A 20,763-nucleotide genomic window follows, 5' to 3' on the forward strand; every position below is an offset into this window, starting at 1 on the left:
CTCACTGTGACCAGGGACCAGATGTGCTCCCAGCTTGCCTCTTTGGGTGGAGGACGGTTCTCCTGACCTTCCCCACCCAAGCTTGGTTTCCAGGAGGAGATGGAGTAGGGGTAAATCATGGTGCAGCCATGCTGCCCTCCATATGAAGCTGGAATTAAGGGTGGACTTCATTTCTGCCCCCTGGACTGCCTGGTGCTGAGGCTTCACCTAGGCCCCATGGTGCTCATTCAGTGAAAGCTGAGACTCAGAGTAGATGACATTAGCTTTTAGTTCTCTGCTTTTTGGACCCTTCTTGCCCATTTATCTTACATCTCCTCCTCCTCCTGACCCCCCTGCCCCTCCAATCCCAGGGATTGAACCCAGGGCTTGCTGGGTAAGTGCTCTACCACTTGAGCTCCACCCTCAGCCTTTAATTTTCTTAAAGCTAATTTTCTTCATGTCTTTTCCCTTCCAATCTCTGAAGTGGGAACTTTCTGGCCTTTTCCATCCTCAGCTCCCTGTGTGAGCACTTGTCCAGCTAGATCCATCTCCTCCCAGTCCAGAACCTTGTGTAGTCTGCCTACCCTGGAAAGGGAGCACCTTGAGTGTTTCCCAGGTTGTGGACCCCCATCCTGCCATGTGACAGAGGCTTCTGGGGCCACATGGTGGGACCCTTCTCCCTGCAGAAAGAGACCATATTTCCAAGGCATGGGCTTAGAGAGCCTGCCACAAACAAGAGCTGTTGTACTGTGAAGAACCTGATGCACCCCAAATGGACTTGACAGTGAGGTCCCCTGTCTATGTGACACAGGTTGACCTTGCACAGCCCTGACTCTGGCGTGTCACCATGTACCCACATCCCTCTCTAGACACTTCTTATCTTTTTTTTTTGGCAGTACTAAGGGTTGAACTCGGGGTCTGCTAGGCAGGTGCTCTACCACTTGAGCCATACCTCCAGCCTTTTTGCTTTGCTTATTTTGGAGGTAGGGTCTCACTTTATGCCCTGGCGGGCTTGGGCACGATCCTGTTTATGCTTCCTGCATAGCTAGGATGATAGCTCCCAGACATTGGTTGAGATGGGGGTCTTGAGAACTTTTTGCCCTGATTGGTCTTGAACCAAGACCTCCTGGACTCTACTCCCTGAGTATCTATGATTATAGATGTGAGCCTCTGCTCCTGGCTTCCTTTTAAACATTTTCAGAAAATTTTATGTTATCTTTTTAATCGTGGAAAAATGAAGTAACAGAGCTATGGATTTTTGTGCTGAAAAAGTTTTGGTTTTGAGTGAGGGATGTGGTTAATGCAGGAACTGAAACGTGAAGAGTGCTGTCAGAGCATGTCATCTTGTGCCCGGGACCTGATGGGCTGGGGTACAGAGAGCTGCGTCTGTGGGGAGAGGCTCAGAGATGGCGTGACTCTGTCTCTGCCTGGGGTGTCCCTGGGACCGCTCAGCCTTTATGGAGCAGAACTGGCAGAGTAGAGCAGCTGGCTGAGGACTGGGGCCTGTGGATGGTGCATGCAAAATGCGAGGCCAGGGAAGGGCGGCTCCCAGCCTTTGGCTGCCTTCAACTTCTGAAGGAGTCTGTTTTGGAACATCCTTTCTCAAGGATGCTATGTTTGCCTCTTCTGGCCTCTTGTGCTTGGGTTCCTGGAGCGGCTGGTGATGAGCAGAGCTGGTCCTGCCAGGAGTGAAGGCTTGTGACTCCATCACACCTCCCCAGGCTGTTTCTATTTGGTTTTTCACAGGGTTGAAAGCCCTTCCTGGGCTGTGGGGCCTTGGGTCTGGAGTAGCTGATTTGGATGGTGATACAGAATCAGTTCTGGGATGCAGCATGTTGGTAGCCCCAGGGGTACTGGGCACAGGGTAGCCTTCCTGTGGTGTGTTTGTCTGAGGGCCTCCCAGGTGGGTGGGGCTCCTGGGCCCTGATGTCGCCATTCTGAGGACATATACCTCTGTAGCTTTCAGAACTCACTAAGGCCAGCCTGATGCCTGTGCTGCTAGGACTAGGTGTGGCTGGGGTGGAACCCCATCATACCTACTCGCCCGCCCCTGGGGTATCGTCACCAAAGGGGTCTTGTTAGGAAGCCACCTGACTGGAGGCCTCAGGTCCTTTGGTGGTAAGGGCACTGGGGGTGGTGTTTTTGATGAGAAATGGTGTGGGGTTCTTGAGCTTAGGAGAATGTGTGTTCCATGATTCCTGACACCTACAGCGACAGGGAATACAGGTGACATGTGCCCCTCTAGCTCTGTAGCTGAGAGAACAGGGGAGGCTTGTTCCTTTCTTGCCTTCCGGTGGCACTGAAGGCCAGCTTGGTCACCAGTGGCCACTCTAGGGGGCCACCTCACCGCAGCACAGGTGGCTTGCGTGCGTCTGTATAGCAGCCGCCCATGGCCAGCCTCCTGGCAGAGGCCACTGTCGCAGCATCCCTGCATTGAGGGCCCGCTGCCCCCCAGGTTTGATGTGAACAGCTAAGAAGGCACAGCAAACTGCAGGGGTTGTGGGGCCCCCCAGCCTTCTGGCCTGGAATCTGGTGGGGTGCGTGCTAGGCTTTCCCACCTGTTGCTGCCCCACTTAGATTCCTGTTACACTGCTCTTGGACAAGCTTCTTCTGGCCTTAGTTTTCTCTCCTGTATCAGGGGGATAATTGTTGTGTTTCATCCTCTCCCCTGTAGTTTGTCAAGAAGCTGCCAAGGTGACATTGAAAGCGCTTAGCTCATGGCCAGAGAGGACTGCTATCATAATTGTCACTGTTACTCTTGCAGGCTTGGAGGGTGGAGAGGCTGTTGTGTGAGTCACCTGGTCTGTCCCGATACCCATCTTGGTTCTTGCATTTGTTCTAAAGGTGGGGCCCTAGTGGGGATTTGGAGCAGGTATCTGAGCATGCCGCATCTCCTGGGGCCTCTGTCTGCTTGCAGGTGCTGCCGCACACCCTCTGCCCCCTCCTCACAAGAAGCTGTCAAGGAGACCCTGTGTTTTCCTTTCTATTGCCTTTCTCCTGACAGCAAACTAAGAGCCAGCCTGGAACCAGTGCATGGGGTTCTCACGCAAGGCACTGGGTGGGGCAGAAGCTTTCCCTTTGGTGGGCTTCCTCTGCTGACCATAGCCTTTTCTAGTTCTTTGCGTGGTCAGCTTGCTCATCCTTTCTCCCTCCCTACTCTGTCAACTTCCCCAGGGTCTTTATGTTCAGCCCAAGGTCCCTACTTCCTTCACCCTGGGACAGGGACTGTCACTGTCTTCCCTCTGGGCCACTGACCAAGCCCTGAGCCTGGTGGGTCTTCTGTGATTAGTGAGAGATGCTGCTCTCTGGCCCACGTGCCACATTGAGTCACTACAGTGAATGATGGTGTATAGCTGACTATGGTTCCCTGTTGTCCTTAGAGGGGATGAGGACAGGTCCTGCCAAAGCCCTGAGTTCCAGATCCTCTAGCTGTGAGCCAGGTGGCACTGGCTGTCCTCCTCTGTGGCTCTGTGGCCATGGCTTTTCCTGACTTCCTGTGGCTGCCTCTAGCCTGGGAGTACTATCTAGGTCTAGCAGGTGTGTGCAGACTCACTGCTATGTGACAACATAGGTCTAGGACTCCAGAGTTAGAGTGAGCATAGAGGGGCAGGGGCTGTGTCCCATGGTTAGTGCAGGTTGGGCCACATGCCTTAGCCCTTGATCTGTGATGGTTACGCTGGGGGTGAGGGCTGTGAACATGCCCTTCTTTTCCCATGCTGCTAGATCCTGGTTCCTGACCACTTGGACCCCAGTTTCTTCTAGATTGGTGTCTTCCTCTTGGGGAAGCAGTGTTTCTCTGTCCCTGCAGTGTTTAGCTTCTGCTGCCTGGCCACTTACTTTTCTACTGCTTTGATCTTTACACCAGCCTCCAGAGGCAGGAGGCCAGCCTCATCTCTGTGGTCATGTGCAAGGCTCCAAGCAGGAGCGTGGGTTTAGGGGGTGCCCCCCTCCATCCCCGCACTCCCAGGTCAGTGTGCTGCGGGAGTATTGGATTTGGTGGCATGGGACACATCTAGCTCCTCACCATAAGCCCCGTGATGCCTGGGAGGTCACCATGAGGGAGGTCCCTGGTAACATGGGGTCCAGCTCCTGGTGGCCGTGTGGCTTTGATGTTTGCCATGTCCGTGGCCCCATCCTGCAGATGTAAGCACCGAGTCTGAGGGGAGCATGGGCCTTGCCCGGTGTTGTACAGGGAAGGCAGGGTCAGGGTGGAACCCCAGTCCATGCCCTTGGGTTCTTTACTTTTTCTGACTGGCTACATCCTGCTGCCTGGCCCTGCCCTCATCAGCAGGTGAGCCTGGAGCAGGAGCCGCCCACATGGGCAGGGAGAGAGGCTTGTCTGCTGATCCACAACCTAGTCAGGAAGATGAGGGCAACCTTGGCACCTCTGGAGGTGGAGCTGCCTGCTGTCTGGATGCTGCTCCATGTCTGACCCTCTGCAGAGAGATCTGTGGCCCATTTGGTTGCCCATTAGGCAAAATGAGTCAATTTTAAGTGTTGTGGAAAGACCCTGGGCACTTGGATCCCCTTGGAACTGATTAAACAAGTGACTTTGTAAGGTTACTCGGGCTGGGTGTTAGTGGTTCACACAAGTAATCCTAGCTACTTAGGAGGCAGAGAACAGGAGGATTGTGGTTTGAGGTGCAGGCAAAAAAGTTTACAACACCCCATCTCAACCAATAGCTGGGTGTGAAGGTGCATGTCTGTCATCCCAGCTACATAAGAAGTGTAACTAAAGTGAAAAGGGACTGAGGGCATGGTCTACCAAGTGCAAAGTCCTGAGTTCAAACCCAGTACCACCAAAAAAGGAAGGTTATTTGGCCCTTTGACCTCAGTCTCCTCATCTCTAACACAGTAACAGTAGTACTACCTCCTGTGGGGACTAAGTGACACTGGATTGAGGACTGTCTCACACATAACGTGACAGGAGAGTGAATACGCACCCCCCTGACCCAGCATCCAAAGAGAGAGGCAATGCTTCTCTGTGGGTTTCCTCCACAGGGAGTTCAGTGACACCTTGGTGTTCCTGTTTGCAGACCCTGCATGTGAGCCCTGAGCACATGCTGTAGGAAGGGCTCTAATGGCCCAGGCACCATCCTCCTGCACCCTCCGCCTCCTCGCTGGGTTCTGAGATGGATCTGGTCCTTTCTGACCTTGGTGGCAGCTCCCACACCGTGCAGATGTTTGGAACTAAATAGTCCTCTGAGAATCTTAGTGCCCCGAGAAGAGAGGCTTCACTGAGACCAGGAAACCTGGGATAAACACCAACCATCCATCCCCAAAGGAGTCTGCCTGCTCTCTTGCTTGTTTCCATGCACACGGGAAAGAGATGTCATCTGAACCCAAGGCCATGCCTTTCATTGAGTTCTGGGCCTTGGCGGCCCCTAGGCCTTGGCACCCGTGTCACCAGTATTTTCCAGGAACAGTGAATCATTTGAAAGCAGAGCCTCCAAATTTTGCTCAATAAACAGATTTTGGAGAGTGCTGATAGACTTGGCAAGTCTTTATTATTATTATAATTCTCAACACTTAAAGAAAATAAGAGCGGGTACAAAGGTATGTTTGTTTCTGAAATGTGTTTCCTTCCCCAGATGTTCCTTTCTGCCAATTCCCAAGTGCACTTGGAGCTTGATTCTCCAGTTTCCTCTCAGCGGGGCGGAACAATGAGATCTTTGTGACCACATGGGAACCTCTTCCCTCTCCGGGGGCCATCCCACCTTCTCCCACCTCCGTGGAAACGAGTCGTGCCAACCTGGTTCAGGGTTGACGGTCCCCTTCCCTGAGTTGTTAACTCAAAGTGTTGTGGTTTAGGGGTGCCACAACTTCAGCCCTTTCCAGATCCTTGCATTTATTCTGAATTCTTATATCTGCTTTGTGTTGTGGGCACCAGAACTCAGTCCTAGAGTCGCACTGACCCTTTCCCTTGGTGGTCCAGCTTGGTTTACAGGACTGGAGATGGAACCCAGGCCTTTGCCTATGCTGGGCAAGTGCTGTACTGCTGAACCACACCTTAGCCCCTTGCATCTAATGCTGTCCTTGCCCAAAGGGGACACAGCACAGAGGGTGGGTGTCACAGAGTCCAGTGGCCAGAGCAGCAGACCTAGACACTTAGCTTGTCAGTTCTCCACTTGAGTTAAGTAGAGGTGGGTGGGAGGGGGTAGGCTGCTTGGGGGAGTTGTGAGCTGTGTACAGGTGCACACCCCCCCCCACACCCCCCCCACACACCCCTACCTTAGAGGTACCTCCTCAGTTGGCCTCAAAGCACAGATAAAAGCTCCGTGCAAAGCTCACACTTAGTGTGGTTTTGATACTGGCCTGAATTCATGGCAGTCTCTAGGGGCTTGCCTTATTTGGAATGTGTGTTTAACGAAAACCCTTATTTTTAAATAAATGCATCCTGCTTTAGAACACCCAAGATACAAACAGATAAAAATAGCTGGTGATCATTGTGCCTTTCCAATGAACAGGGCAGGTTCTAAAACATGTGGCTGGGTCCTTTAATGCCCTGCCCCCCTGTGTGTGGAGGCGGGGTGGGGAAGAGGGCGTGTTGTCACCCATGTTACAGATGAGGAAACTGAGGCAGGACAGGTGGAGGACCCTGTGGAGTTCATGCAGGGACTGGAATCCAGCAGTGTGGCTCTACACCTTGTTCTTCAAGATTGTTTGAATGGTAAAATATTTTATTTGAAACTTGTAAGGAGCCCCCAGGGCTCAGTAGGCCTGGTGTTGGGCTCTCCTTGCTCACTAGGCCTGGCGTTGAACCTGCCCGGCCAGACCTTGGTCTCCTCATTTAATGGAGGGACAGAGGCCTAAAGAGGGACCCTGATGTCAAAGCTGTCCTCCTGGGTGATGAGGGGTCAGTGCTCCCCCCACATGAATCTGAGCAGCTGCCCAGGGCCTGGTAGACAGGGCCTCCTGACCTTGACTGAAAGTTGCCACTGTCCCTTGTAGAGAGCAGTTATGACTTGCCTTCCCCAGAACGGCCCTATGATCAGCACCCCGTGGGCCCAAGTGTGTCTCTGTCCCAAGATGGTTTCTCTTGCTCTTTGCCGTGGTCGTGGGCCACTTCCGGGAGCCTGGCGGGCCAGGAGCTGTGGAACCGAGATGGTATGTAATCAGAATGCTATATTTTGTCGAAAATAAGAATGTTAGTAGCAGGCTGGTTTCTGGCAAGTCAAACTGGGACTCTGAAATACATATTTTTCTCTTCTCTACCCTAAACCTTCTAATTAGTGAAAACGCACATTTGCAGATATAAATCAAATGTCATATTCCCTCACGATTTGTCCCTGAGCAGGTCACATTTCAAGGTTGCTAAATTGGGGCTTGTGGAGTGTATGTGCGTGTGTGTCAGGGAGAGCATGCGGGGGTCTGGTGGCCCCCGTCCTTCCCTCTCAGGCTGCCCCAGCCTGTTCATGGTCACAGCAGAGATGCAGATGTTCACTCAATTAAAGCTTAATTAGCAGGGGAAACAGCTCTCAGGGAAAAGTACTTCCTATTAGGAAGACGTCTGCTGGGCAGCGTCCACCGCCAGGCCCTGACTCTTCCCCACCAGCCTCCCCAGTAACAGCAGCTTGGGAAAAGCCTGTCCCCATGCAGTCTTGGCTGGATGTGGATAGCGCTTACCAAGCGGCTGGCTGTGTGGGGCTTTGGGGCCAGGGCTGATCAGCAGGGTCATGCTGGTTCTGCTGGATTCCAGGGACTGGCTGCGTGAGGTGCTGTCACAGAGACCCTTGGCTCGTGGGGGTGGTTCATCGCAAACAGTCCTGTAGTGGTCTCATCAAGACAGTCACTGGCCTGGGCTAGAAGGCGGCTCTCGCAGGAGCCCACGAGGTGTGGGGAGAGCTGTGTGATATGGCCCAGGTGAGCCCTTCCCCTTGGGAGGGCTGGGAAGGGAGGGAGTCATGCCCTGCCTCTCCACCATTCAGGGATCCACACCGTCTCTCCTGGGCTTCCTCTTTCACCTTGTGTTTTTTGCTTCTCCTTTGAGGACAGTATTGTTCAAACCAACTGAACTAGCTTTGTGTCAGACATATTTGGGTAGTCCCAGGGGAAGGAAGTGAACAGGGTTTCCTTACCCAGGGATTTCTCAGAGCCTTTAAAATGGCGACTAGGCCCCAGGCTGTATCCCCTCTACCTAGGCATCCTTTATGAGTTGGGAAGAGAGAGCAGGTGCCTAAGCTGAGCCAACACTGCTCCTTCCTGCCACCCTTGCTTTGCTCCTAGGTGGCTTCTTGTTTTTTTTTTTTTATGGTGATGGAGTTTGAACTCAGGACCTTGTGCTTGCTAGGCAGACACTCTACCACTTGAGCATGCCTCCAGCCCCCAGGTGGCTTCTTCACAGTTGTCACACTGGGGCCGTGTCCAGTGACCCAGTAGTGTTGTGTTTGAGACTGAAGTCAGAGTACGCTCCTGGCCACTCCTATTGTGAGATTTGTCCGCTCTCACGTTCTTTGAGGGTCACCCTTTGGGGTTTCCCCCCCTTGGATGTATCTTAGGAGTCTCGTGTCTTGGGGTGATGGTGTGGCATGGTAAGAGGTTGTGGAGGAAAAAGTAGCCTGGGGTTGGAGACCTGGGCTGGAGCCCACCTCCTTGGTGCTGTGTGGTATGGCCTTGGTGAAGTGTGTAGGTCCTCACCTGCTGAGAGATGCAGGTCAGCTGAGCTCTCCCTCAGCAAGTGGTGGTGAGCTAAGCTGGGCTGAGGTAGAGGCCCACAGCAAATGCTCATTTCCTCCCCTGTCCCTCCCTTTAGGTGTCCTGTGGGTCAGGTGCTGGGCAGGAAGTGACCCTTCACTGGGTGGGAATTAGAACCACACAGTTCTAGGGGAGGCCCAGTGGGTCCGTGACTTCTGGTGTTAGGACCCCCAGAGTGGAGTTGCTCGAGTGGTGGCAGTCCCAGCAGACACCCTGGAGGCATGTAGTGGACCTGTTTCTGGCCCTGGGCTTTCGTTTGTCTCCCAGGACATTCTAGGGTGGCAGTCCTTGGTCAGCTCCTTTGTGGGGCTGAGCCCAGGCTCTACTCAGAGCACAGGTATGAGGATAACTGCCTGCCTCCTGTCCTTGGCACAGGGCTGTGTGTCCTTCCGCCTACCCCAGGGCCTTGGCGGCCCCCTGTCAGAGCAGAGCCCCCAGCTCTGTGCAGGCACAGCAGGGACACTCCACCTCATGTTCCTGTTCAGGGAAGACCAGTAGGCCCCTGTCCTGTTTCCCGGTGCTGGAAGGTGTCTGAAACAGAAGTGTCATTTGCTTTTTATCTTTTGCAAGTGATTTCTTATTTCCTGCTCCACCTCAAACCTGCCCCCTCCACACTTCCTGCTCGCCTGCTTCCCTGACCTTTGAAATGTGGTCCCTGCTCGGGAAGCTTGCCTGGACCTCAGAGTTAATTGCGGCCTTCCTCTGGGGGCTGTGTGTGAGCACGTGCACTCTTTGGGTGTGTGTTTGAGCATGAATGTGAGTTGGGTGAGTGTGAGAGTGTGTTAGGACTGGAGAGACTGAGTTGAGGCCAGGGAGGCAGCAGGAATGGGAGTGCCTGAGCTGAGGGGGAGGGTGAGCTCTGAGCTACAGAGGGAGTGCATGGAGAGAGAGGAGGAAGGGAGATGCTCAGCATGATCTCCAAGAGGCTGGGTTCGAAGAGGTGACCTTGTTCTATAGCCAGTGACCTCAGGAGTGCAGCCCTCACCTGACCCCCCTACCCACTAGCATGCTGTGTTCTTCAGACTTTTGTGACCAGGCTAGGTTCTGTCTACTCCTGAGCACCCCACTCTGGCGGTTGGAAGAAGAGGGATTTATTATTTATTTATTTATTTATTCATAATCCAAGCAGCTTCAGTTTGGGAGGAGGCAAGCCATCCTTCCGGACAGGTTGCAGTTGTGTACCAGACCTGAAGCAAGTGGTGGTGTTTATTCACTGATGGATCGCATGGGATTGATCCATCAGTGGCTGGATCTTGTTGGGTCTTGATCATGACAGAACTTGGAATGGGGAGGGCAGTGTTGAAGATTTGCATCCCCCTGGGAGCCCTGGGCCCTGCTTAGGGACATCAGCCACACCTGCCTTAAGGGTGGGTATGGGCTCCCTGCTGGCCTGGCCACTGGAACAGTCTCCTGGAGGATACAAGGTCTGCAGGCCAGGCTGCAGCCAGCCAGGTACCCATCAGATAGGTGAAGAGAGCAGGAAGCATTTCCTGAGGGTGGGAATGGCCTTAAGGCAAGGGGGCGGTCAGGGTGGGGGTCTGGGGGAAACTTGGTCTGCTCTGGTGGGGGTGAGATTGGGGACTGAGGCTAGGCTGGAGGGCTGGAAGAGGAATTCGGGGTATACTCTGGCTTAGTGGGTCCTAAACGTAGGTGGATGGATGGCTGGATGGGGAAGCTGCCGATGGCTGTGGGTAGCTCAGCCACAGTGGGGGTGAGGGTGGAGAGCTGTTGCCTCGTTTGGAGCGATGTTTTCAGAGTTTGGAATTTGCTAGGTTTTTCAGAAAAGGCAGAACATCTGCTGGCCGGAGGAAAACTAAGGTTTTATTTTTATTGTAAATGTTGAGCCCCTCATTTTGGATATTTTGACAACTCAGAATCATGTCATTGAGTCCAGCAAGTCATAGTTGGGGAAGAAAACATGAAATTCTGTGGCTAGAATCATGGTCATCCTGGTTGCTCGAGGGTCAGAGTGGCAGGAGAGGCACAGACACCGAGCACCTTCTGTGCACTGGGGGCAGGGGTTGGGAGCATGGGGTGGGGCGGGGAAGGTCCCTGTGTGCACGTGAACTTGAATGTTTAATGTTTCCTATACCTTCGTTAAGAGAGTTCCACAAGAAGCTAAGCTATGCTGACTACGGATGGCGTGATGGCACAGCAGAGAGGATTTCAGCCACTCAAGGATTCCCGTACTTTGTCCTTGGCAAGCAACTTGCACTTGGAGAGGGCAGACTGGACTTCTCTGTGTCACTTGTGCTTTTGGGGACTGCACCGATGTCTTCTTGATCCCCACCATTGAACCAGATCAGTTCTTTTCAAACATTGCCTCTTAGAAGGGACTAGAAAGTCCCAGCTTGGAGGTGGAACACTGCCTTACCCCAATCCAAGTGTCTTTGAAGTTTCGTGTCTTACCGTCAGATTCGTGGGAGTTTTGTAGCCTGTCACAGTCACGCTAGTTTTATTTTAAAAAATGGTTTAAATTTTAGATATATACTGTAGGTAATAAACTACATAGGATAGTGTCAGAGAAATGATGTGTAAGACCTGTGTGCAGGAAAATGATGAAACTCTGCAGACAGAACGCAGGAGACCTGCAGACATGTCCAGGGACAGGAAGGCGGGGATGGAGGTGCTTCTCCAGATGCACCCAAGATTTGTGCGCCTCCCAGGCTTGCTTCCCTTCCCTTCCCTTCCTGGCAGAGGCGCTGGCGCCTGGCTTTTGAAGAAGGTGAAAGAGAGGCCGTGTGACCATTATTTGAGTGGTTTTTTTGGCTGTACTGGGGGTTGAACTTGACCTCGTGCATCTGGGCAAGAGCTGTTCCACTGAGCTCCACCCCCAGCCCTCCGTATATGAGTGCAGTTCTGTGACATTAAAAATATTCATTGAGCCGTAGCTCGCGGTGCACACCTGTGACCCCAGCATTCAGGGAATTGTGAGTTCAAGGCCAGCCTGGGCCACATATTGAAACCCTGCCTGAAAAAACAAAAATCAGATCAAGAAGACCATTCACATTGCTGTACAGCCCTGCCACCGTTCATCTCCCGCCATAAAAAGCCCTTAAGCCTCTTCTGCTGCCACAGACAAGAACATATAAGCACCACAGCGCATCTTTCTGTCCCACTGGCTGTGACAGTTTTGCTTTTTCACATTGTAAAACCTTTAAATAAATAAATTAAAACAAAAAACCCTTTAAATAAAATGCCATGAAAAGTCCCAGTGGTGACTTTTGTGAAGCGTGGGGAGACTGATGTGAAATGTGGTGGTGTGTGGCGGGGCCCAGGTGGCCAGGGCAGCGCTGAGGGGTTGCCTCGGGAGGGTCTTGCTCTGCCAGGCCCCGGGGTTGCCCAGGAAGGCTTCCTTTTTCACAGGGAGCACTGGTGCCAGGCAGACAGACGGAAGAACAGGGGTGGAGCCCTGAGGGGTCCTGGGCTGACCTGGGATTCTGACCTTGGGGACAGGTACCAGCAGGTACATGGGCGGTTGTGTGAATGCCCAGTTTGAGGGACCCAAGTGTTGGTACCCAGAGCTGTGGGAGGCGTAGGGGAGGGTGGGGCTGTGCCGGGGAGGGTGGACTTAGCTAACTTGTGCTGTGTGGTTAGTTACCTCTTGGTGTCGGCCTGAACACACTCAGCATTCACCGAATCATGTTCCTCCTCCAGTGCTGTGAGCTCCCTTCTTCCAGGAAGCCTGCCCAGTCCACCCCCAACCAGCTCGTCCTCTGTGGGGCTCCAGGCACGTCCCATGTGCCACCCACCTTCTGTTCTTGCTTAGGTGTGGAGTATCCATGCGTGAGTGCGCACTGTCCTGTCCAGCTAAGTTGTGCCTCTCCTGTGTGGACCTCTGGTTCCTTCCATCTCTTGCCTTGCCCATGGGGCTGGTGCTGAGTAAGTGACCCCTCCTGATGGGCAAATCCACAGTGCATCCAGGCTCTGGCTGTCTGGCAAGCCGCTGGATTCTCAATCTAACGCTCGGTGAATGTAAATAAGGCATGGATAAGAATGATGCTTATTTTGGGGTAGTAACAAAGGATTAGGTTACTTCAAATTGGGCTGTGTTTGGGGTAACCATGTAAACAGTGTGAAACACGGGCTATTGGAATGGAAGCTGAAACATGTGTTATGAATTCTATATATAAATACTGGATGTGCTTACACGGGTTAGGAGGGGATTGTTGGTGCTTGGGTTTTCAGACTCCTGATTCTGCTGTGGTGGGTGGGAAGTGACAACAGGGCAGGAGGGGTGAGAGTGGGCCTTCCTCCCAGGGTTCTGGGAGCACTGGGTGCATGCCAACCAGGGGCAGGTTTGAATTGTTTGTCCCACTCACCTGATCAGAGGGGACAAGAACCCCAGGAGGAGTGTGGGGTGTCCCCAGTCCCTGCTGAGAAGCTCTGTGCCAGATTAAACTGACTCGGATATTAGGATGGACATGGGGCCTTCATCCTGCTAAGAGGCGGCCGTGCCCTTTTAAAATGTCACTTAATTCGGGAGTGGTGGTACACACATGTAATCCCAGTATTCAGAAGGCTGAGGCAGAGGATTGTAAATCTGAGGCCAGCCTGGGCTACATAGTGAGATCCTGTCTCAGGAAAACAAGTAAACAGACCAAAAATACTAGAGATGTAGTTTTCTCTCTTCTGGCCATTTCATATGCAGGAATCATCCAGTGTGGTCTTTGTGTTTTTTTATTGCTGGGGTTTGAACTTGGTGTCTTGCACTTGCTAGGCAGGTACTCTACTACCTGAGTCATGCCCCCAGCCCTTTTTTCCTGAAGTTATTTTTCATGTAGACTGTCACATTTTTGCCTGGGGCTGGCCTCAGATCGAAATCCTCCGATCTATGACCTCTTGGTGCAGCTGGGGTTATAGGTGCATGCCACCACACCTGACTTACTGGTTGAGATAGGGTCTCACTAACATTTTGCCTTGGCTGTCCTTAATCCGAGATTCTCCTCATCTCCAGAGTAGCTGGGATTACAGGTGTGAGTCCCCAGGCATGGCCCAGTGCGGCCTTTTTGGGTGTGGCCTCTTTCTCTGAGCATGGTGTCTTCAGGGCTCATCCATATTGTAGTGTGTATCACTGCTTCATTCCTTTTCATGGCTGAATGCCAGTCCACCATTTGAATAGACCACATTTTGTTGATCCAGGCATTGGTAGGCAGACATGAGGCTGCTGTGCGTGGGTGCATGCGTGCATTCATTGGAGGACCAGTTCTGTTCTTTGTGAGGATTCGTAGACATGGAGGAGTTCAGGCAGCACCATAATTGTTAGTGTAACTTTTCGAGGAACTGCTTAAATGTTTCCCACTGCCACCAGAAGTGCCTTTGAAAGAGTTGTTCTCATTTCCTGCCCCATAAATGAGGAAACTGAGGCTCAGAGGGGAAGTGAAACCTTGCCCCAAACCTCACAGCTGGAGGCCAAACCAGGCCGGGGTTTGAACCCAGCCCCAGAGTCTGAGCCCATGTGGGTGAGTGGAGCGGGTAGGTGGAACAGTTGGTGAAAACGGTGCCCCCACCCTGTGCTTATCTTTTGAGCCTAATGCTCTCTGACTGAGCTTTTGTATGATTGAATTGTTCCTCAACCCTGGGGACGTCCATATGCAGAGGCTGAAATTGACCCTGTTTCATAGGAGGATATTGAGGTCAAAGAGGACCAGGTCCTGCCAGGCCGCTGACCCTGGAATCCTGCCAGGAGTGGTCACCCCGAGCTGGCTGCCGGGCTCTCTCTGCAGAGGGCTGACCTGTCCTTTTGCCCTCATGATAAATGGACCTGAAAAAAACACTTGTCCAGATAGCTCCACAGCAAGTTAAGTGGAATTTGGAGTTCAGACATTTTTCAAAGAATGGTTTGTATTGGTCTGTGACCCAGAGACTTTCATCAGCCTTTGTCCCCAGCTAGCACTTACTCGTGACATCAGGTTTGTGGTGCTTGGGTGATTTTTGTTTTTGACTTGACACTTGACATATCACTCATTTTCCAGTGGCCCCAGGATCACTGTCCTGTTGCCTCACTGGATGCAGCTTACCCACCGAGGCAGCCGTCCGGTTACACCCAACACTGGAGCCCTTATTCTCGTTTGGTTTTTGCTATGGGCTGTAGCAAGCCGGGCATGGTGCCTCACGCTTGTAATCTTAGCTACTCAGGAGGCAGAGATCAGGAGGATCGGGGTTCAAAGCCAGCCCGGGCAAATAGTTCCCAAGAGCCTCTCTTGAAAAGATCCAATACAAAAAAAGGCTGCAGAGTGGCTCAAGTGTTACAGTGCCTGCCTAGCAAGCACAAGGCCCTGAGTTCAAACTCCAGTAATGCAAAAATAAATAAATAGTAAACAAATAGGCTGCTGTAAATTCTGCATCTGGGATTTTTCCTTCTTTGGGGCGTTTTCTTGGAATAAACTCCTGCAAGGGTGACTCTGGGGAGGGGCTTAAACATCATAACATTTTCCCCACTGCAACAGTGCATACAGTGTTGTCTCTTATGTTCCTGCCTCTGTTTTCTGTCACTGAATGACTGTCTGTGTGCTTTTCCTGGTGACCTGGAAGGAGGCCAGGGACTGGGAGCTGGTTCAGTTCTCAGCCTGTGTAGAGACTCCAAGGTGCAGGGTCAGGTGTCTGTTGCAGCGTGGGAGGACAGAACCCCAGCGTCCCTCCCCAGCCCTGCTGCCTGTCCTCTGCTTCCTTCTTGAATTGTCCTTCGATTCCTGCCCAAAGCTCAGGCCAGAGGCCAACAGGTCACTACCAGTGGTGCGACCTGAAGCAGCGGGGAACATGTCTGAAGGCTGTAGTGGCTTTGCACTGGGAGGGCAGAGCCAGGACAGACCTGGGGCACATGGGCAAGTTGCCTGGCAGGCAAGGAGCCCACAGGGCCAGCATCTGCCACCTGCCCCCTCACCCACACTACCTCTATGTGCTTCTACCCCAGGACCTTTGACCCAGTCCCCAGCTTCCTCACTTCCCAGAGAGGCTTCCCCTGACCACCTTCTATAGAATGCAGCCTCCATCTCTTTCCTGTCCCCCTGCTCTCTTTGTCCCATCTGATGACCTAAGGCCACCAGAAGTTCCACATCTATCATGTTTCTTGCTTACTGTCTGTTTCCCCATTGGAACAATCAACCTTAAAGTTGGGCCTTTGACTCCAGCAGGCACTGGATGGTCAGTAGTGTCTGCAGAAGGGCTTGTGTCTCAGCCCTGTGTGGCTCTTTCTCCTTAGCCCCTGTTCCTCTTTACTGCTTTCCTGACTCCTCCTCTCCTCTCTTCCCATTTGGCTTCTGTCTATACTGCTTCTGCCTCAGGAATGGAGGGGCTGTGGAACTCTGGGTGGGACCCCAGGAGGCTATGCCTCTGGGATGGCACCATGCCCACATCACTGGGGCTCCCCCGGCTGGAGTGGGGAGGAGGGGCTGCTGGTGCCAGCTGGCAGAGAACAGGAACCACCCACGCAGAGGCCCCCAACCCTCACTGTGGGCCCTGGGGCCGCCAGGAGGTCCTCTCCAAGGAAAGGCAGTTCTCCAGGTGACTGAGCGTTATGTGGGTTCCTCTTGTAACTTCAGAATTAAGTGTGTGGTTTTGTCAGTATCTTAGAGGCAGGAGCCGTCCCTCCAGGGAAGAGCCTGCCGCTTGGGCCAGCCTCCTCTGGCCCTCCCAGGAGGCTCCTGCAGTCCTGGGCTGGGAAAAGCACAGGAAATTACAAGACACCCACTCTGCTTTTGAAGCGCACCTGAACTGCCCCGGAGTGTAAACCTGGGGAAATGCAGTCTTTCCAGTTTGGGGAGAGCTGGGCAGAGTTGGGTTTTGTGTGCCTGGGTGGCTTCCAGCCATTCCCCCTCCCTCCCTGGCTGGCCAGGTCCCAGCGCCTTCCCCGCTCAGGGCCACTGGCTTCAGGGAAGGTTCCACTGGCCTGTCCTATCTCTGGCTTTCCCTCCTGTCCAGAAGCCCAGCCCAGCCCAGGGCACTCTTTGTTGATGGCGCCCTCCAGCCTCATCTATCCTGACCCCGTGCCCCATCTCCCTCAGGCTGTACCAAGAGGGTCTTGGCTGGGGCTGAGCCCGCGTCCACCCTGGTAGGGATCTCATGGGGCATGGCCACAGCATTCTGCCTGTGTGTGTGTCTGTGCGCATATAAGAGTGTGTATATGAGTGCCTATCCGTGTGCCTGTGCATGTCTGTGTGTGCACGTGTGTCTCGGTGTGTGTGTGTGTATGTGTATGTGTCTCTGTGTGTCTGTGTGAGTGTGCAAGTATGAGTGCTGTGTGACTACACGTGTGTGGGTTCATGTGTATGAGTGCTTGTGTGTGTCTGTGCGAGTGAGTGTGTCTGAGGCCAGCATCAGCTTCTTAGAGGGCTTGTGACCCCAGAAGGTTAGGACCCATGGGTGGGATTTCTGCAAGATTGGGCAGATCGTGACTTTACTGGGCCTGTGGGGACAAGCTGGTGACCTTGCCTCAGGGAACCTTAGAGTGGCTGGGCTCTGTAACCTCTCGCCCAAAAAACAGGATTATTGGTGATCTGGTGATCGCTGCGCTGGCTGGGTGATGCAGGGAACATGCTCCCACAGTGTCACCGGGGTATCCTGGGGGCTGGCGAGCATGGGGCCTTTTTTTGGTGGCTCTTAGTTGTTGGCTGCCACCTGCTCTCCGGACTCCCTCGGGGCTTCATGCCTCCTTCCTTCTCGGAAGACCCTGATCCTGGGCACCATTCCTGTTCTACCACCCCCCCCCCCCCCCCCCCCCCCCCCCCCGTGCTGCTATCCTGTGGGTGGCTCCCATCCGCCCAGCCTCCTAATGTGCTCAGGGCCTGGAGGCCAGGACTGTGACTCTTCTAGGCAGTCTGTCCCGCTCCTCACTTCTCCTCCCAGGTGAAGGTGAGTCAGTGTCGTGAAGTTGGGGTGTCCATCCTGTATTCCTAGAACAGCCCGGGCAGGGTGATCTGAAAAGGGCAGCGCCCCGGAGTGCACTGTCCTCTGAAACAACCCCACCCCTGACCCCACACCGGGAGGAGCACCATGGGAACACTTCGGAGTTCTCTTTGTAATTTTCAAACATTTCATACTGAAGTTTATACATGCCAAAATATGGAGTGTTCTTCCAGACAGCACCCGTGAGCCACGGCTGGGCGGGCGTGAGGCTGTGGCCCCTGGGGCCCTGAGGACTTTGAACTTGGCTCTGCGGTTGCTCTGAGCATCGTCCCCCACGTTTCCCAGCGGGATGACATCACACACAGTCCCACAGTAGCCATGGGACTGGGGTTGGGGCGGCATGTCCCCATGTGAGCCATAAAGCTGCCGGCTGTTTTACTCTCTGTCTGGCGCAGGGAGGTGTGAGGCTGGGGGACCGATGTTCTTTGCTGTGGTTTTTTCCTTGTGAGCGGTCAGAGTTTGCAGTTGTTACGTCTCATCACTTGATTTTATCTGTGTTTTAATTTTTATAGAGGTAAAATACATGTCACATAAGAATTTCCGTCAACTAGTTTGTTTGTTTCCTTTTGCTGGCATTTGAACTCAGGGCCTCATGCTTGCTTGGGGCAGAACAGCCACGCCCCCAGCCCTTTTTTACTTCAGTTATTTTCTGGTCAGGTCTGGTGTTCTTTGCCCAGGGTCAGCCTCGGATCATGATCCTTCTACCTGTGGACTCCTGTGTAGCTGGACCCAAGGTGCAAGCCACCACATCTGGCTTATTTATTGAGATGGGGTCTTGTTAACTTTAAAACCTTGGCTGGCCTCGAACATACTGCTATCCTCCCAATGTCCTCCTTCCGAGTAGTCAGGATGACAGATGTGAGCCACTGTGCCTGGCTTATTAGTTGAGGTGAGGGTCTTGCTGGCTTTTTTCTTGCTGGCCTAAAACCACAATCCTCCTGATCTCTGTCTCCAGAGTAGCTGGAATGATAGGCGTCAGCCACTGTGCCTGTCCTCATCTTAAAGTGTAGCATTCAGTGGCAACTGTCACCAACACGTACCTCCAAAACTTTCTCATCTTCTCAAGCTGAGACTGTCGCCATCCACCACTGACACCAGACCCTGGCATCTCATCCTGCTTTCTGTCTTTGTGGATCTGATCTCTTGGAACCTCATGTTAGTGAAATCACAAAGTATGGGTCCTTTTGTGACTGGTTTATTTCACTTAGTATCATGTCAGCACTCCTTTCCTTTTAATGGCTTAGTAATATTCCATCACGTGGGTAGACCCATCTTGTTTATTCATGCGTCCGTCAGTGCCCATGGCTCCAGTTTCTCTGCATTTGTGCCAGCACTGGTCATTATTATCATGAGCTGTTCTTTGGTAGTAGCCATCCTCGTGGGTGGGAGGTGGCCTCTCATAGTGCTTTTGATTTGCACTTCCACAGTGGTGACTGGGGTTGAGCATCTGCGTGTTATTTCTGTGCGTTTTGGCCATTTGTGACTCTTTTGCGGGAGTGTCCCCTCCACACCCTTTGCCTGTTTTCTAATGAGTGTGGGTTTTTTTTTTTTTTGGCTGGGACTGGAGTTTGAACTCAGGGCTTCTCATGTGCAAAGCATGAGCTTCACTGCTTGAGCCACACTTCCAGTCCCTTTTGCTCTGGTTATTTTGGAGATGGGGTCTCTGGACTGTTTGCCCAACCTAGCCTCGAACCTCAGTCCTCCTGATCTCAGCCTCCTAAGTAGCTGGGATTTCAAGCATGACCCACTGCCGCCCTCCGAGTTGTTGGTTTTCTTGTTCTGGATATGAATCCCTTTAGAGATCATTTGCTTTGCTAATATTTTCTTGTACGCTGTGCTTTCCTTTTTTCCCCTCTGTTGATGGTATCTTTTGATGCACAAATTTTTAAATATTTTCATAAAGTCTGATTTGTCCCTCTTTGTTTTTTTGCCTGTGCCTTCCTGGCTTGGAACTTACGATCCTCCTGCCTCAGCCTCCTAAGTGCTGGGATTAGAGCTGTGCACCACCATGCTCCCTCCCTACCACAAGAAACCTTACCTGACACGTGATAATGGCGGGGTTGGGCCAGTGGTCAGATCCTCCCCACGTCCTGGCATCCTAGAGGCCAGTCCCCTGGAAGCGAGAGTGGCTCAGATTTCAGCTGTTGCTCTGCTGCTATCCCCCAGGACTCATCCCCATGTCCTGATCCTGGGCAGCCCTAGGTAGCCTCATGGAGAATAACCTCCCCTCCTGAAAGAACCCACTGAACTCAGCACGGGACCACTGATGGGTTTTCTGGGCTCCAGTGCAGTTTGTTTGATTTCTGTCTCTGAAGGAGCCTTAGGTGGGGGTAGGGGTATGGGCAGCTGGTCCTCACCTATGCGGGGACCCCAGCGGTCTGCAGTTTCCACCAGGACAGGTGTCTGTTTCTAGCCAGGGGAACCTGAGCTGGTTCCCCGCCTAGCCCTGCTGATCAGTGGAGCTTTCTGGAGGCCCTGCCTCCTCATGTCTCTCGGGGTGAGGGGGGGGTAGACCCTCCTGGGCTGGCCTCTGAGGCCTGTGTCAAGGGAATACCTGCAGCTCTCAGGTTCTCATCCGGCCTGATGTGGGAATGAGACCCTGACTGGGGACGAGGGACATGGGGGTGGCAGAAGGTAAGGGAAGAAGCCCAGCTCTGCAGGGAGAAGTGGAAGCCTGGGGAGGGAGTGGTAGGAGAGGAAGAGCTGAGGTGGGTGGAGGCTGGAGGCTGTGGACGCCAGGTGGGAGCCTGACCTTGCTTCATGGGTCCTGGCATGGGAGCTGTGGAAGGCATTTGAGCTCAACGGTGGCCTCTGAGTGGCCCTTTCAGCTTGTTATTTGTAGGGCTGTCCAGGATCTGGGTGGGGAGACAAGGATGCACAGGTAGTGGGAAGCTGAGACCACAGCCCAGGGAAGAGGCCTGAGCTTAGACAGTAGCCATGGGACTGTAAGGGAGCCTCAAGGCACCGTCCACCCTCGGCCCCACCTCCCAGCTTGTGCCAAGACTGAGCCGCTTCTCAAAGCTCGGCCCCTCCGCCAGGCCTCTCCTGGACAGCATGGCAAGCATGCCCTTCTGCTCCCTTCCCTGCAGAGCCCTGTCCTTCCACCTCCTCACCACCCCATGCGTCAGGCCATCAAAGGCAATGTGACCTCTCTACAGAGCAGGGTGAGGTCCTGCAGTGTCTGAG

At 53.2% G+C, this 20,763-nt stretch overlaps 1 protein-coding gene across 1 annotated transcript in view; it reads left to right on the top strand.

Moving 5' to 3' along the window:
• Nucleotides 1–20,763, top strand: part of Lrp5 (LDL receptor related protein 5) — a 112,307-nt gene that overhangs the window by 9,563 nt on the left and 81,981 nt on the right. The window lies entirely within an intron of this gene.

The sequence above is a fragment of the Castor canadensis genome, chromosome 1 (assembly GCF_047511655.1).
Source record: "Castor canadensis chromosome 1, mCasCan1.hap1v2, whole genome shotgun sequence".
Taxonomy (NCBI): domain Eukaryota; kingdom Metazoa; phylum Chordata; class Mammalia; order Rodentia; family Castoridae; genus Castor; species Castor canadensis.